The following is a 16,322-nucleotide window of genomic DNA, read 5'->3' on the forward strand; positions in this document are numbered from 1 at the left end:
ACACCCCCAAACAGCGAAAAAGCTAAATCTCATACTTACAATATCTCTCGGCCTTCGGTCCAAAGTAACGCGCTGTGCAGCTAGGTCATCATCAATCATCATAACTCCTGTTTTCCACCACGGATTTCCTGAAAAGCAAATGCAATCAAGATTAGACTGTCGCAGCAGTGCTTCGACAGACACCAAAACTCACCCACAAACACCCGGAACCCCGCCAAAGAGCACCTCAAAGGCAAGCAAGTCAGCAAAAACGGCAAGAAATTTCCACCTCATATTTGGTCCAAAACACTTTTGTCCATTATTAGAGCTTCACAGCAATGGGCCCAAAACCGTCAACTCACCCGCAAAGAAGTACAACACCCCCACAAGTGCTGAGTCTTTCTTCATTGTGCGTAATCCAGCACTCTGCTTGGAGGGAAATCGCAGTCTGGAGGAGGAGGATAGAGGAGCATGTTCTTCAGAACTTGTGAACCTGAGGAATGTAGACTGCGGCACCTTCAAATCAATAAGCAAACAAGTGAAGACAGTTCTGATGATGGTCTTGTTTTTGGGATTAGGTGATTAAAGTTTGAATTAAATTAACTGTGCAAAACAAAGAAAGAGAGACACAAAGCACACAGGAATAAAAGTGAATAAGGACGAAAAAGAAAGTTCTTGATTGATTGTCTCATTTTCAGGGCTCGGTGTCAGGGAATAAGAACAAGATTTCGTCATCATACTCTGCGAATTCAGGCTGGATGAGGTCAGTGGCACCGAACAGAGAAAAAATCCCCTCATCTACGTTGCTGTCCTCATCGTCTTCATGTGGCGTGCTTTCTCGCACTTTGTAATCTGGTGGTATGAGGTGCTGATTCATCTTGATCATTGTCAGCCGCTCCACATTTTTGGGCGATAGGCGGCTCCGTTTGGCAGTTACAATGCCACCAGCAGCACTGAAAACACGTTCAGAAGACACACTTGCGAGTGGGCAAGACAAATAGTTTATAGCCAGGTTGTAGAGCTGTGGCCACAATTGTTTTTTGCCATGCCAATACTGCAATGGCTCCTCATTAAGAAAGACCACTGTTGAGTCATTCAGATAGTCCTGCACCATCGACTCAAGGTCATCAACTGTTCCTCCACTTTGCTTACTTTTTGCTGTGCCTGTGACATTTTTTAGAGAACCATACCCCATCAAACTTAGCCAATCCTCCTCCCCAGCCACTGTTAGTGTTGTCATTGTGTGTGGTGCAGATGATCCAGTTGCCGGTGTCTTTAACGGCTGAGAGGTCACTTGTGCCCCAGCCACAGGTGCAGAAGTGGATTCTTGTGACTGCGGATGGCCTGCTGATGCTGATGCTGATGTACTGGCTTCTCCTTCAATAACCTGCCGTTCTTTTTCAAACCTCTTGGCTGACCAGGCTAACCAATGTTTGTACTTTTGAACATCTGCATCAGCGAAAGGAAAGAATGCGTTGTCTGCCAGCGCCTTTTTGTAGCGTGGATCCAGAATAGTAGCACAAATGTAATGCTGATCTGAGTTGATGTTTTTAAGACGTTCATCACCACGTAGGCGATGTAATAATTTCTCAGACAAAATGAAATGTTTTTTTTTTTTTTCATCTTTTTCAAACTCAGAAGAAACCGCCATCAGTTGGTGCTCCAGTATGCACAACAATGGGATAGCTTTTCCCAAATTACAGTCCTCCTGGCTGACTGCACGCGTGAAGAACTCAAAAGGACGAAGCATGTCTGTCAGGCTTTTAACTATGGCCCATTGCGCCTTACTCATCCGCAGGTCCTCCTTCTGAGATGTAGCCTCTGTCAAGAAATAGTGATCGAGTACCGTATACTGCTCATGCAGACGCTCAAGCATGTAGAAGGTTGAGTTCCAACGTGTTGCCACCTCCTGGATGAGTGCTTTCACTGGCATTCCACGTTGAAGTAGCAGTCTCCGCAGATGCTTCCGGGCCTTAAAAGAATGGCTGAAATGGTTGCACATTTTGCGGCAGGTGGCCATTACCTCGAACGCTGGACTCTCTTTATCACTCAAGAATTTTTGAACTACCAGGTTGATACAGTGCGCCAAACACGGCACTCTAACATGGTGACCCTGTGACATGGCCTTAACTACATTGGCGCCATTATCCGTGGAAACATAACCAATCTTGCGTTTTAGGGGGGATAGCATTGACAACACCTTTTTGTCAAACTCTTCCAAAAGGTTTTCTGCTGTGTGACTTTTCTCCAAGGCAAACATGGCTAGTGTTGCATGTTTCCGAGCAGCTTTGAAAACTTGGTCCGGGTCAACACCTGCGTTTAGCTTTGCTATAACACCTGAAAAAGAGACCCAGTGTGCAGTGATGCACATGTAATCATCGCCTGGGCCACTGGTCCACATGTCTGTTGTCAGATGTATTGTGTGAACAGCACTCTTCTGCAAAGCTGCCCCAATCGCCTGCAGCACATCTTCATGTAGTGCTGGAACCGCAACTCTGGCAAAATAGAACCGGCTCGGAACCTTCCATTTAGGGCAGAGCGTTGCAACTAATTCAAGAAAACCTACCGCTTCTACAAAAGAAAAAGGTAGAAGGTCCACAGCTAGCATTTTAGCCAGCTTAGTGTTATACAGACGCGTCAGTGGGTGGTTGCGTTCATATGGCACGTCTGAAGTAAGCATTGTTCTAATGTTGGCCTGGACCAAGCATTTACGGGCTGATAATGACTTCGTTGACCCAATTTTGCTCGCTGGTGAACTTTTGTGCGTTGGTGTCTCACTCGCTCCAACACTCTTAGTGTGCCTCACATTGGGTGTGCTGCTGAGAGGGGTACTGGGTGTAAGGGAAGTGTTTGACACGTCTTCTTCCTGCTCGTCAACATCAGATGAAACATCAACGTTTCCTTGATTTTGGCCTTTCTTGATCGCAGCTAGGTGCGCAAACCATTGGACACCGTGCTTTCTGTCAAGATGACCACTCTGGCCGCCGGTACCATAGTTGCTACCTGGCTTACCACGACTAACTGCAAGCTTACAAAGGGTACAAATGGCAAACCTTGGATTTTTGGGACAAACAGTAAAGAAGTCCCAAACTGGGGACTTGAAGTGTCTGTGGGACCTGGAGGAGGCGGCGATACTGGTGGTGGTGGTGGTCATGAAGCTAATGCCAGATGAAGTGGAGGATCTGGATTGGCCAACTTTTGTACGTTTTCCACTTTCACCGCCACTAATTAAGGTCGAGGTTGACGCAGGTCTCTTCTTGCCAGAAAGAAATATGGAAGCGGGACGAGTTGGTGTACTACTTAACTCCAATGATTGTGGTGTTTCCACTGCCTCCTCATCGACAACATCATCATCATCATCATCACGCGCAGCAGCTCTTCGGGCTAGGGTCAAAATGTCTGTTTGCTGCATGCCCGCTGGGGCTGCAGTGACCTTTATGATGACTGGGTCGTCGTTGGCAGAGTCTTCATCAGCAGCAGTATCCGCCACTTCTTGTTGAGCCTCATCACACTCCATAAGTCTGAGACTTTGGACAAGCTTCCTTTTACGCTTAAGTACCTTTGTTGGATCATGGTGTGCCTCACTCTCAGACGGCTGTGGTGCTGGTTCCCAAGTTTGATCCATATCATCAGAAGGAGGTGTGCTTGAAGAGGATGTAGACACCACCCTTGATCTCTTCCTTGCTAGGGTTGTGGAAGACAATGAAGGATCATCAGGAGGAGTGGCTTCCTCAAATGATACCTCGCCTTGATTGTCGATTTCCTGATGTGCCCCTACTTCGGGAGGAACAACTATTGTGGGCACTTGTTGTGACCCTCCATGCACCTCTGCATGCGCATCTCCTTGCGCTGCCTCTCCTTCCACATGTACTTGGGCTTGTACTTGCACATGTGATTGTTGTTGCCGCTGTGGTTGTTCAACACTCGTCAGATGAGCTACAACAACCTGTGTTGATTGAGGGACATTGCTGCTGCTTTCTTGCGATGAGCCAACATCACTGGTCGATGGTGATTGAAGAAGTATACTGGCTGCCTCTGCAGCACTCAAGGGCTTGGACTTAAGTTGGCGTGGTGGTGGTGGTGGCACTGAGCCCAATGGAGCGGGGGTGCTGCTGCCAGCTTGGTCCCCAGCAGATCCCGCTGCAGCTGCTGCAGGCATACTTTTTTTTTTACTCACAAAAAAAGGGGCGGGCGGCACACCAGTGTCCTTGGTAACTTGCTTCTTCTGCTCCTTACTGGCACCTTTCTTGCTAGAGGAGCTACGGGTTACTTTTTTTGGGGCCATCTTCTTCAGAGCAGGTCAGCAGGCAGCAGTTGCACGAGTTGCAGAGGGTTCTGTGTCCAGACGTGACGTCGCGTGACGTTATGCTGCACACACCGCTGCAGGACTTCTTCCTGGCACTGGTGGTTCTATTGAGTCTTCTTGTGCACCTAAAAGCAATGGAAGACAGAGGAACATCAGTTCAGTTATACACCCCAAAAAATCGACAAAACACAGAAAAATGAGCACAATCCCATGCCATCCATGATGTTTACATTGAAGACACCCCACAGAAAGACTAGGGACATGCAAGTATGCAACACTCACTACCCCTGGGCATAAGGGATGAAAAGTAGGCAAAATAAGTGCAGGCCTCAGACACTGCCTCTCCTCAAAATGGCTCCCTTACACCCCAAGCACATGTTGCCTGTACCAGCCAGCACTCAAGATGGCCACCACCACCACCCACATGGCCAGTCCATATCAACAGTACACCCCCAAAAAACAGAAAAACAGCCAGAAATCACCACAATCCAATGCCATCCATGATGTTTACATCAAAGAGAGTGAGACAACACCACAGGCACACTCAGTCCATGCACCACCACCACCCCTGGGCAAGCAAAAGGCCACACCAGCAGCCCCCCAAAAACGACAAAAAACAATAAAATAAGCACAATCCCAGCCCATCCATGGCCTCAATTATGTTTAAATTCAAGAAGACACCCCACAGAAAGACTAGGCCCATGCAACACTCACCACCCCTGGGCAAAGGGCCACACCAGCAGGCCCAAAAAAACGACAAAAAACAATAAAATCTGCACAATCCCAGCCCATCCATGGCCTCAATGGTGTTTAAATTCAAGAAGACACCCCACAGAAAGACTAGGCCCATGCAACACTCACCACCCCTGGGCAAAGGGCCACACCAGCAGGCCCAAAAAAACGACAAAAACCAATAAAATCTGCACATTCCCAGTCCATCCATGACCTCAATGGTGTTTAAATTCAAGAAGACACCCCTCAGAAACACTAGGCCCATGCAACACTCACTACCCCTGGGCATAAGGGATGAAAAGTAGGCAAAATAAGTGCAGGCCTCAGACACTGCCTCTCCTCAAAATGGCCCCCTTACACCCCAAGCACATGTTGCCTGTACCAGCCAGCACTCAAGATGGCCACCACCACCACCCACATGGCCAGTCCACATCAACAGTACACCCCCAAAAAACAGAAAAACTGCCAGAAATCACCACAATCCAATGCCATCCATGATGTTTACATCAAAAAGAGTGAGACAACACCACAGGCACACTCAGTCCATGCACCACCACCACCCCTGGGCAAGCAAAAGGCCACACCAGCAGCCCCCCAAAAACGACAAAAAACAATAAAATAAGCACAATCCCAGCCCATCCATGGCCTCAATTATGTTTAAATTCAAGAAGACACCCCACAGAAAGACTAGGCCCATGCAACACTCACCACCCCTGGGCAAAGGGCCACACCAGCAGGCCCAAAAAAACGACAAAAAACAATAAAATCTGCACAATCCCAGCCCATCCATGGCCTCAATGGTGTTTAAATTCAAGAAGACACCCCACAGAAAGACTAGGCCCATGCAACACTCACCACCCCTGGGCAAAGGGCCACACCAGCAGGCCCAAAAAAACGACAAAAAACAATAAAATCTGCACAATCCCAGCCCATCCATGGCCTCAATGGTGTTTAAATTCAAGAAGACACCCCACAGAAAGACTAGGCCCATGCAACACTCACCACCCCTGGGCAAAGGGCCACACCAGCAGGCCCAAAAAAACGACAAAAAACAATAAAATCTGCACAATCCCAGCCCATCCATGGCCTCAATGGTGTTTAAATTCAAGAAGACACCCCTCAGAAACACTAGGCCCATGCAACACTCACTACCCCTGGGCATAAGGGATGAAAAGTAGGCAAAATAAGTGCAGGCCTCAGACACTGCCTCTCCTCAAAATGGCCCCCTTACACCCCAAGCACATGTTGCCTGTACCAGCCAGCACTCAAGATGGCCACCACCACCACCCACATGGCCAGTCCACATCAACAGTACACCCCCAAAAAACAGAAAAACAGCCAGAAATCACCACAATCCAATGCCATCCATGATGTTTACATCAAAGAGAGTGAGACAACACCACAGGCACACTCAGTCCATGCACCACCACCACCCCTGGGCAAGCAAAAGGCCACACCAGCAGCCCCCCAAAAACGACAAAAAACAATAAAATAAGCACAATCCCAGCCCATCCATGGCCTCAATTATGTTTAAATTCAAGAAGACACCCCACAGAAAGACTAGGCCCATGCAACACTCACCACCCCTGGGCAAAGGGCCACACCAGCAGGCCCAAAAAAACGACAAAAAACAATAAAATCTGCACAATCCCAGCCCATCCATGGCCTCAATGGTGTTTAAATTCAAGAAGACACCCCACAGAAAGACTAGGCCCATGCAACACTCACCACCCCTGGGCAAAGGGCCACACCAGCAGGCCCAAAAAAACGACAAAAAACAATAAAATCTGCACAATCCCAGCCCATCCATGGCCTCAATGGTGTTTAAATTCAAGAAGACACCCCTCAGAAACACTAGGCCCATGCAACACTCACTACCCCTGGGCATAAGGGATGAAAAGTAGGCAAAATAAGTGCAGGCCTCAGACACTGCCTCTCCTCAAAATGGCCCCCTTACACCCCAAGCACATGTTGCCTGTACCAGCCAGCACTCAAGATGGCCACCACCACCACCCACATGGCCAGACCACATCAACAGTACACCCCCAAAAAACAGAAAAACAGCCAGAAATCACCACAATCCAATGCCATCCATGATGTTTACATCAAAGAGAGTGAGACAACACCACAGGCACACTCAGTCCATGCACCACCACCACCCCTGGGCAAGCAAAAGGCCACACCAGCAGCCCCCCAAAAACGACAAAAAACAATAAAATAAGCACAATCCCAGCCCATCCATGGCCTCAATTATGTTTAAATTCAAGAAGACACCCCACAGAAAGACTAGGCCCATGCAACACTCACCACCCCTGGGCAAAGGGCCACACCAGCAGGCCCAAAAAAACGACAAAAAACAATAAAATCTGCACAATCCCAGCCCATCCATGGCCTCAATGGTGTTTAAATTCAACAAAACAGTTGTATCATGCACCCATAACCAACCCTGGTCCTACTGGATACTGTGGCTACCCACAATATAATTTATTTAATTTTCTGAAAAAGTTCCAAAATTGTACTTGCAGCAACTGTAATGCCCCAAACAAACTTACTTGTGAAAGTTGATTTCTAATCCAAAAGTGATCCAAAGACAGTCAAAAAGGCCTCAAATCCAAATATCCAGCAGCACCCACAAAAAGTAATCCTTCCAGCTCCAGATCCAAATGAAAGTGACCAGGAGATGGACAAAGCACTGGGAGGAGCCTGCTGGACAGGAACAGGAAGTTGGAGACTGTGGGGCACTTCCTTCCTCCCCCCCCCCCCAAAATGGACTCCTTGCAAAAAAAAAGGCCATGCAAATGTCAACCTGAGGAGTGATTCTGATAAAAATCATAATTTTCTGAAGGTTTATCCTGTTTGCTGGTGATTTTCTTGTGCGAAATTGCAAAATCTCTATTTCGCAAGTGCGAGATTGTTCCTTTCCGCCGCAACTACATGTTCGCAATTGCGAACTCTCGCGAGGTGTGCTGTGCAAGGTGGCAAGCCGCGAGTACGTATTCGCGGGCGACAAACTCCCGCGGGAACACGCAGCAAGATCTAAAATGGCGCGTCACTCGCAAAGAAAAACAACTCGGCAAACGCTAAAATGACGGAAAGTGAACGCCGTGCACCACGCCGCGCGCCGCAACCAAGCAAAAAATCCGCCGCGAGCGGATTCACGGATTTTCGACAAATTCGCGAGCGTTCGCGGATTGCGGATTTGCCGAAAATCCGAAAAATCCGCGAGCGGAGCGGATTTTACGCCCATGCTTAGTCTGGACTATTCCCATAGGGCACAGGGTCAAGACTGATTTGCATATGGCTGGGTCCAAACTGGTGTGGCGTAGTGGGCAAATGAACAATGGATTTAACCCAGATCTTTTGACTGGGGGGAATGTTTGCATTGTCAGCATTCCGTCCATCATTTGTTTGCTGGAACACTTTTCGCCCTAAGTGGGATGGGTATGCCCAGACATGGGTCCCTTGCTCACTGTGCCACTGGATTCAAGCTAGCCTGGCTGAAGAAGGGTGACATACCCTGAAACCAGTCCCAGGATGCTTGTTTCCAGTCCAGGGAGGAACTGGCCTGGAAATTCGGTCTGGACTGTTCCCATGGGGCACAGGGTCAAGACTGATTTGCATATGGCTGGATCCAAACTGGGGTGGCGAAGTGGGCAAAAGAAGGATGTATTGAACCCAGATCTTTTGACTGGGGGAGACTGTTTGCATTGTCAGCATTCCGTTGATCATTTATTTGATGTAGCACTTTTCGCGCTAAGTAGGATGGGTATGCCCAGACATGGGTTCCTTGCTCACTGTGCCACTGGATTCAAGGTAGCCTGGCTGAAGAAGGGTGACATACCCTGAAACCGGTCCCAGGGTGCTTATTTCCAATCCCGGGAAGACCTGGCCTGGCAGTTGGGTCTGGACTGTTCCCGTGGGGCACAGGGTAAAGACTGATTTGCATATGCCTGGGTCCAAGCTGGGGTGGCATAGTGGACAAAAGAACAATGGATTTAAACCAGATCTTTTGACCGGGGGACAATGTTTGCATTGTCAGCATTCTGTCCATCATTTCTTTGCTGTAACACTTTTTGACTTAAGTGGTAAGGGTAAGCCCAGTAATGGGTCCCTTGCTCACTGTGCTACTGGATTCAAGCTAGCCTGGCTGAAGAAGGGTGACATACCCTGAAACCGGTCCCAGGAGGCTTGTTTGTAGTCCAGGGAGGACCTTGCCTGGAAGCTCGGTCTGGACTGTTCCCATGGGGCACAGGGTCAAGACTGATTTGCCTATGGCTGGGTCCAAACTGGGGTGGCATAGTGGGCAAAGGACAATGCATTTAAACCAGATCTTTTGACTGGGGGAGAATGTTTGAATTGTCAGCAATCCGTCAATCATTTGTTTGCTGTAACACTTTTCGCCCTAAGTGGGATGGGTATGCCCAGATGTGGGTCCCTTGCTCACTGTGCTACTGGATTCAAACTAGCCTGGCTGAAGAAGGGTGACTTACCCTGAAACCGGTCCCAGGATGCTTGTTTCCCGTCCAGGGAGGACCTGGCCTGACAGTTCGGTCTGGACTGTTCCCATGGGGCAGAGGGTCAAGACTGATTTGCCTATGACTGGGTCCAAACTGGGGTGGCATAGTGGGCAAAGGAACGATGGATTTAACCCAGATCTTTTGACTGGGGGAGAATGTTTGGATTGTCAGCATTCCGACCATCATTTGTTTGCTGTAACACTTTTCACCCTAAGTGGGATGGGTATGCCCAGATGAGGGTCCCTTGCTCACTGTGCCACTGGATTCAAACTAGCCTGGCTGAAGAAGGGTGACTTACCCTGAAACCGGTCCCAGGATGCTTGTTTCCAGTCCAGGGAGGACCTGGCCCGGCAGTTCGGTCTCGACTGTTCCCATGGGGCACAGGGTCAAGACTGATTTGCATATGGCTGGGTCCAAACTGGGTGGTGTAGTGGCCAAAAGAACGATGGATTTAACGCAGATCTTTTGACTGGGGGAGAATGCTTGCATTGTCAACATTCCATCCATCATTTGTTTGCTGTAACCCCCAGTACCTGTGCCTGTGCCTGCTGTCTCCAACCTAACAACGCAGCTCGGGTTGGAGACCGCTTCAGCACGCATGTTGGTTTGGCTGTCCTGAGACGGCCAGCTAAACCCACATGCACACTGATACCAGTGCACATCACTCTTCCTCCAGTGACTGTCATCCCCCTGGCCCCAAGCCCAAAGACTCAGCCTCAAAAGAAAAAATAAAACAATAAAAAACATGATTATTATTGTTTTATTTTTTATTTTCCTACAGTTTTGAGGCAGCTGGCAGGGGTGTGGGGTGGTGATTCTCCTCCGCCATAGCAGATGAGTCACTGCTGGTAGTGGGATTGCTGGGGGTATTGTCCTGTACTCACTGCTGGCTGCTCCATTGTGGCTTTCAGGTAAGAGATTTCTTTTTGCAAGTAGCAGTGTTTTTGTGATTTTTTTCCCACTAGGGACAGACCAGTGACGTTAGAATGGCTAGCAGTTATTTTCTAGCAGCAAATAGGCCAATGTTACTTTTTCTACCATAGTGTGATTTTTTTTATCGACTGGATGCACACATCAGCGTCAGCTTTTTCAACAGCTAGCTCCTCCTAATGCTATGTAGCACCAAATGGTAAATACAGTGTTAACATGGCGAAGATCTGTCGTACTGCATTGGTAAAAATGTTGGTGCTCGGCTGCGTCAAAACAGCAGAGTATCAGTTCTTGTAAATATACCCCCATGGGTGCTGCAGAATGCAGTGCACATAGAAAAAGCAAAAATGAAGAGAAATAAAAATATTTCTCCTGGTTGCGCCATTCTAATGCCTACTCTTTCATTGCATTAGTTATTCGTGCTGCCAGCTGCTTCAGATTTTTACATCCTTGTAAATCTGAGGCTGCATCAAAAAGCAATGGGTGCTGCAGTGGAACGCCCACTGCAACACCCATTGAGAACTCCGTTCACACAGATACCTGCATGAAAGGGTAATCAGACCCTCCAGGATATCGCGATTTCGCGATTTGCAAAAAAATCGCGAAATCGGCAGTTTTGTATAAATGCAGCGATTTTTACAAAACTGCCCGCGAAATCCGGCACTTTCTATTGGCTCCGTGGCTCTCATCACCACGGAGCCAATAGAAAGGGTCAGGGGGTCAGGTCAAAGGGTCTCTCATCCTGTGTGCGCCGTGCATTACCCCCCCTCACCTCACCTGTGCCGCCTCCTCTCACCTGCTCCTGTCTCCTGCTGCTCCTGCCTGCTGCTTCCCCCTCCCAGGATTTCGCATCGCGGCTGTGCTGTGCTGTGCCGGTGTTTTTCACATGCAAATGAGCCAGACAGGGCCTCTTGGAAATGAAACGCAAAGATAACAAAAGGGCAGACAGAGATGGGGAGTATGTGCACGAGCTGCCGGAAGCGGAGGAAGTTGCGAACTCCACGTTCTCTCGTGGTTAGAGCCCACAAAGCAAAGCGAAAACCTATTTTACAGAATGCATAAAAAAAGATAACTCTGAAATTGTGCTTGGACGTTTCCAAATTTTATTTTCTGCTCTGTATTTTTAGCATTTGCTGTACAATGATAATTCCTTGACTTTTATGTACCGCTCCCTAACAAAGTTCAACAGTTAGATTGCACCTTAAAAAGCCCTTGTTAATAACAGAAATCACACTTTTTTTTTTTACCTCCGAGGACGAAAACCTGAGGTAGCTATGACGGGAATTGAAATGTTTGGCTTCGATGCCGTAGGATAGGCCTCGAACAATCTTTCCCCTTGTCTGTGGTTTCTTCGCATTGTCATTCAAACACTGCAAAGGAAAGCACAAGGTTTCGGCATATGTAGCATATAATTCTACTACTACTGTAACTACTTCTAATTCTACGTATATTGTTATTAATATTATAATAAATAATAATAATGCTAATACTAAAAATGTAATAATAAGATTCTAAGGTCCAACTCGTCTGTATTTATTTTAAGGGAAACAAAGTGTCTACATTGTAAATAAACCAAATATACATAGCTTCATGTTGTTAAATAACTAAAAAAACTAAGATATCTGTGTTTGTTGTAGGAAAAATGAACAAATAAAATGCCGCAAAATTGCCGCAAAATTTCCATATTTGTGCCGCTAAATTTCCATTTTTGTGTCGCTAAATTTCAATTTTTGTGCCGCTAAATTTGCTAATCCATGCCGCTATATCCTGAGGGGTCTGGGTGATATATTTGCAAAGTGGTGTAAGCCACAAAAAGTGGCTCAAATCCACTTTGTAAATGTGAAGCAGGGCATTCTGTCACAGTAACATCGTTATAAGCAACATTCCGGTGACGCAATCCCCTTGTAGATATGCCCCCTGAACCATTATAATTGTGAGGGCAAGAATTCTGCTCCGCAGAAATTACAATCTAGGCTTCAGCTAAAAGTGCCTAAAAGTGTCCTAGAATGCAAACCTTTTTCAGCTGTTATGAGGGAACATATGTATCAACTTTGGGCAGCTTTTTCTATAATCTAAAATGGCCTCTTAGGCAGCTACCTTGCCAAGTACCACGCATCTCGTATTCACCCAACACATTTTAGTAATTTCCTCGCATCCCCACAAGTCACGCAGTGTGTGGTACTTGGCAGGGCTGCAAAGGATGAGCACTGCATTGAATCAGAACATGTATTTCCTTTTGCAGTTTTACAGAAGGAGAATTTGGCCCGAGGGAATAAGAGCGCTTTGCAAGCGCGCCAGACTAGTTACACATTATTTTTCTCGACAAGGAGACACATGGATTTGCTCGGAATGGCAGGATGTTGAGCCAGTGAGAAATTCGATCCTGACTCCCCAGTTTCAAGATACACAGCTCTAGCTGGTACGCCACAGTCTTCTCCCATTCAGGGCCAGTCCATTCTTGCAATAGCAGGGGGGCTTCGAAGGAAAGAGAGTGGGGGAGGAGGGATGTACAGAGAAAGAAATCAAAAGAAGAGGAGAGAGAAAAGTTCATGGATGGAAGGAGCTATAGAGCAAGGAGATGAAGGGAGTGGGGCTGCTTTGAGCATTTTTACCAGGGCTGCCTTTGGTTGCCCAGTATGGCCCTGCTCCCATATACAGAGCTACGTGTAAGTGACCAGTGTGACCCTGCTTCCCTTTACAGCAGCCAGGTGCAAGTGGCCAGGCTGACCCTGCCTCCATCTGCAGCTCCCACCCGCCAGTGGTCCATCTGACCCTGCTTCCTTTTGCAGCAGCCACAAGCCAGTGATTAGTCCAACCCTGCTCCCATACACTGCAGGCATGCACAAGTGGTCAGTCCGACCCTGCTTGAATTTACAGAAGCCACACACCAGTGGCCAGTCAGACTCTGCATCCATTTACAGCAGCCATGCGCAAGTGGCCAGGCTGACCCTACTTCCATTTACAACAGCCACGCGCAAGTGGCCAGTCGTACAGTGATTCCATTTACAGTAGCCATGCGTCAGTGTCCAGTCCGACCCTGCTCCCATATACAGAGCCACGTGTACATGGCTAGTCCGACCCTGCTTCCATTTGCAGCAGCAAGATGCCAGTGACCAGCCAGACTCTGCTTCCATTTACAGTAGCCATGTGCCAGTGGCCAGTCTGATGCTGCTCCCATACACAGCAGCCATATGCGAGTGGCCAGTCTGACCCTACTTCCATTTACAGTAGCCATGCGCCAGTGGCCAGCCCGACCCCGCTCTCATATACAGCAGCCACATGCGAGTGGCCAGTCTGACCCTACTTCCATTTACAGTAGCCATGCGCCAGTGGCCAGTTCGACCCCGCTCTCATATACAGCAGCCATGTGTAAATGGTCAGTCCAACCCTGCTTCCATTTGCAGTAGCCATGTGTAAGTGGCTAGTCCGACCCGGCTTCCATTTGCAGCAGCCACGTGCCAGTGACCAGCCAGACCCTGCTTCCATTTACAGTAGCTATTCGCAAGTGGCCAATCTGACCCTGCTCCCATACCCAGCAGCCACGTGTAAGTGGCCAGTCTGACCCTGCTTCCATTTGCAGCAGCCACACACCAGTGGCCAGTCTGACCCTGCTTACATACACAGCAGCCACACACAAGTGGCCAGTCTGACCCTGCTTCCATTTACAGCAGCCACGCGCCATTGGCCAGGCCGACCCTGCTTCCATCTGCGGCTCCAACACGCCAGTGGCCAGTCTGACCCTGCTTCCTTTTGCAGCATCCACACACAAGCTGCCAGTCCAACCATGCTCCCATACACTGCAGCCACGTGCAAGTGGTCAGTCCGGCCCTGCTTCCAGCAGCACCGCGCCTTTGTCCAGTCTGACCCGGCTTCCATTTGCAGCATTGAGTTTTAACGGGGTGGGCCCTAAAAACAGGTGTACCTGGGTCACTAAGTATGTACAGCAAAGAGTGGTCCGAGTTTGTCACAAATTATACCACAAAGTTCTGTATTTACTCCATACAGACATTCACCACAAATACTTTTCAGTAATTTACCTAAACAAAATGAACAATAAAGTTAAATATTCAAAATTTAAATTGCATTTATTTTTGCAATCGTGTACTCCAGTACGTTCATCATCACAGAAATTCTTGATAAATCATCAAATTTAAATTTGTAAATGTAATTGTAAAGTCATTACATCGATAGTGCTCTCAGTGAGGAAGGGAAGGGTTGTGAAGAGGTTTGTGAGGGACTGGGTAAAGGTGGCATGACATTAATAACATCACAGTAAAATCTATACGCCTTTACAGTCAAGTTGATGTAAATGTTCCCAGATCACATCACACATAGGTTAGGTAAGTCCATTTCATTCAATCCTATGTTGTGCTAGGTTGGCGTAGTCTACGTTTCGACCCCCATGTATGCTGAAGGGTTGTTATTGCCTCATGTTGGGGTCTTCATCAGGACAAAAAGAGAGAGCCTAAAATATAATATAAAAGCTAACATACGAATGTTGTGGTGAGCTGTATTCACTATACGGACTGAATGTAGGCAATACCTAGAATCGGCAAGAGCGGTCGGCGTCTGTGCCCTCGCTGTGTGGGCCTACACGGGCTCCTTGAAGTTCTATAAAGAAAAATGGAGGGAAATCTCAGTGGGGAAAAGTGGGCACAATGGCCATGTAGCAATGGATGCGGGAGGCCGGGAGACTTACTTGGACAATGCCCCATGGGTGAGCATACGGTATGTTTTCCCGTTTTTGTCTTATCACTCCTTCACAGTTAATGAGTTCAGTGCGCACCTGGCCCCATTCTAGAAAATCAAATAAATGAATAATCATGAGGATTGGTGTATTATCGGAAAGTTGGCACTATTAAACAAATAGGGGCTGTTAAAAACCTTAAGGTTCACTGATAATGGAAAGAAGTTCCCCTGGATGGGAAAGAGTTAATCAAGTGGCGTTATAGATGCTAACTAAGCATCTGGCCGTGGTCGTTGTGGTGAGACCACTGATCGTTACTCCTGAAAATCGGAGCCGACCGGGGTGCGTGGGACTGACGGTTACTCAATGGATGCAGGGATCAGAGGCTGGTAACGTAATCGAAATCGGGGACATAATTGTTTTTAAAGGCAAGGGCTAGTGGCAGCTCAAAAGACTAGTGAGTGGTTTCTTACCTGATCGGCGTGCAATTCAACCGTCAGTATGCGGCACTCCCTCGGTATGACTGGAGTTGCTTGCGGTGCCGCCGCTAACTACTAGGTGAAGGGGCTCGACTCAGTGGGGCCAATCAACAAACAGCATCGCAAGACGCCGTGTCACAGGTTGAAAACTACGTGTAAGGGGGCGTCTAAAAAGGGAATCTATTATAAGCAACGAAGGTCCTGATGAGTTAGCGGGTCTGAAACTGGCTGAGATTGTGAATAGTGTTCCCCTTCGTTATTCTGCACATATGATCATAGGACCTTTGCAAGTTATTATCGTTGTAACATCCCAATACAAATAAGAAATGAGAACAAGAACTTAAACACATAATGCAGATGCCTTGCAGATAGACACATGTTCATGTATTTTCTAGGCGGCGTGATGGTTGCAGATTTGTCATATATGACGAAGCCATAGTAAACTGAAAAACGATGCAGATGCATTTCCTTAAGAATACAGATAGGACCTGTGCTGTGCCCCCATTCAGATCATTTTAACATCGCTATACATGTGTTATACAAGTGAAGATAGCACGTACAATTAGAGCGGTGTCGGCTGAGTTAGATAATATTTACCCCTCACCCTGAATAGCAGATAGTGTGATGTGTGTCATGTCTGTTCCTGAGGCAATATGTTTACTCAGGGTCTAATCCTGCCATTTGTGAGAAGT

The 16,322-nt window shown here is 47.7% G+C and overlaps 1 protein-coding gene across 1 annotated transcript in view; it reads right to left on the reverse strand.

Moving 5' to 3' along the window:
* The window catches only part of LOC144767694 (uncharacterized), a 35,548-nt gene extending 19,895 nt beyond the window's left edge, over positions 1–15,653 (reverse strand). The window contains exons 1-2 of the mRNA XM_078651089.1: positions 15,625–15,653; positions 11,712–11,834 (exon numbers count right to left, since the gene is read on the reverse strand). The gene's annotated coding sequence lies outside the window, so the exon portion shown is untranslated. The remainder of the gene's footprint in view (positions 1–11,711; positions 11,835–15,624) is intronic.
* Positions 15,654–16,322: the final 669 nt, after the last annotated feature.

Source organism: Lissotriton helveticus, chromosome 7 (genome assembly GCF_964261635.1).
Source record: "Lissotriton helveticus chromosome 7, aLisHel1.1, whole genome shotgun sequence".
In the NCBI taxonomy this organism is placed as follows: Eukaryota; Metazoa; Chordata; class Amphibia; order Caudata; family Salamandridae; genus Lissotriton; species Lissotriton helveticus.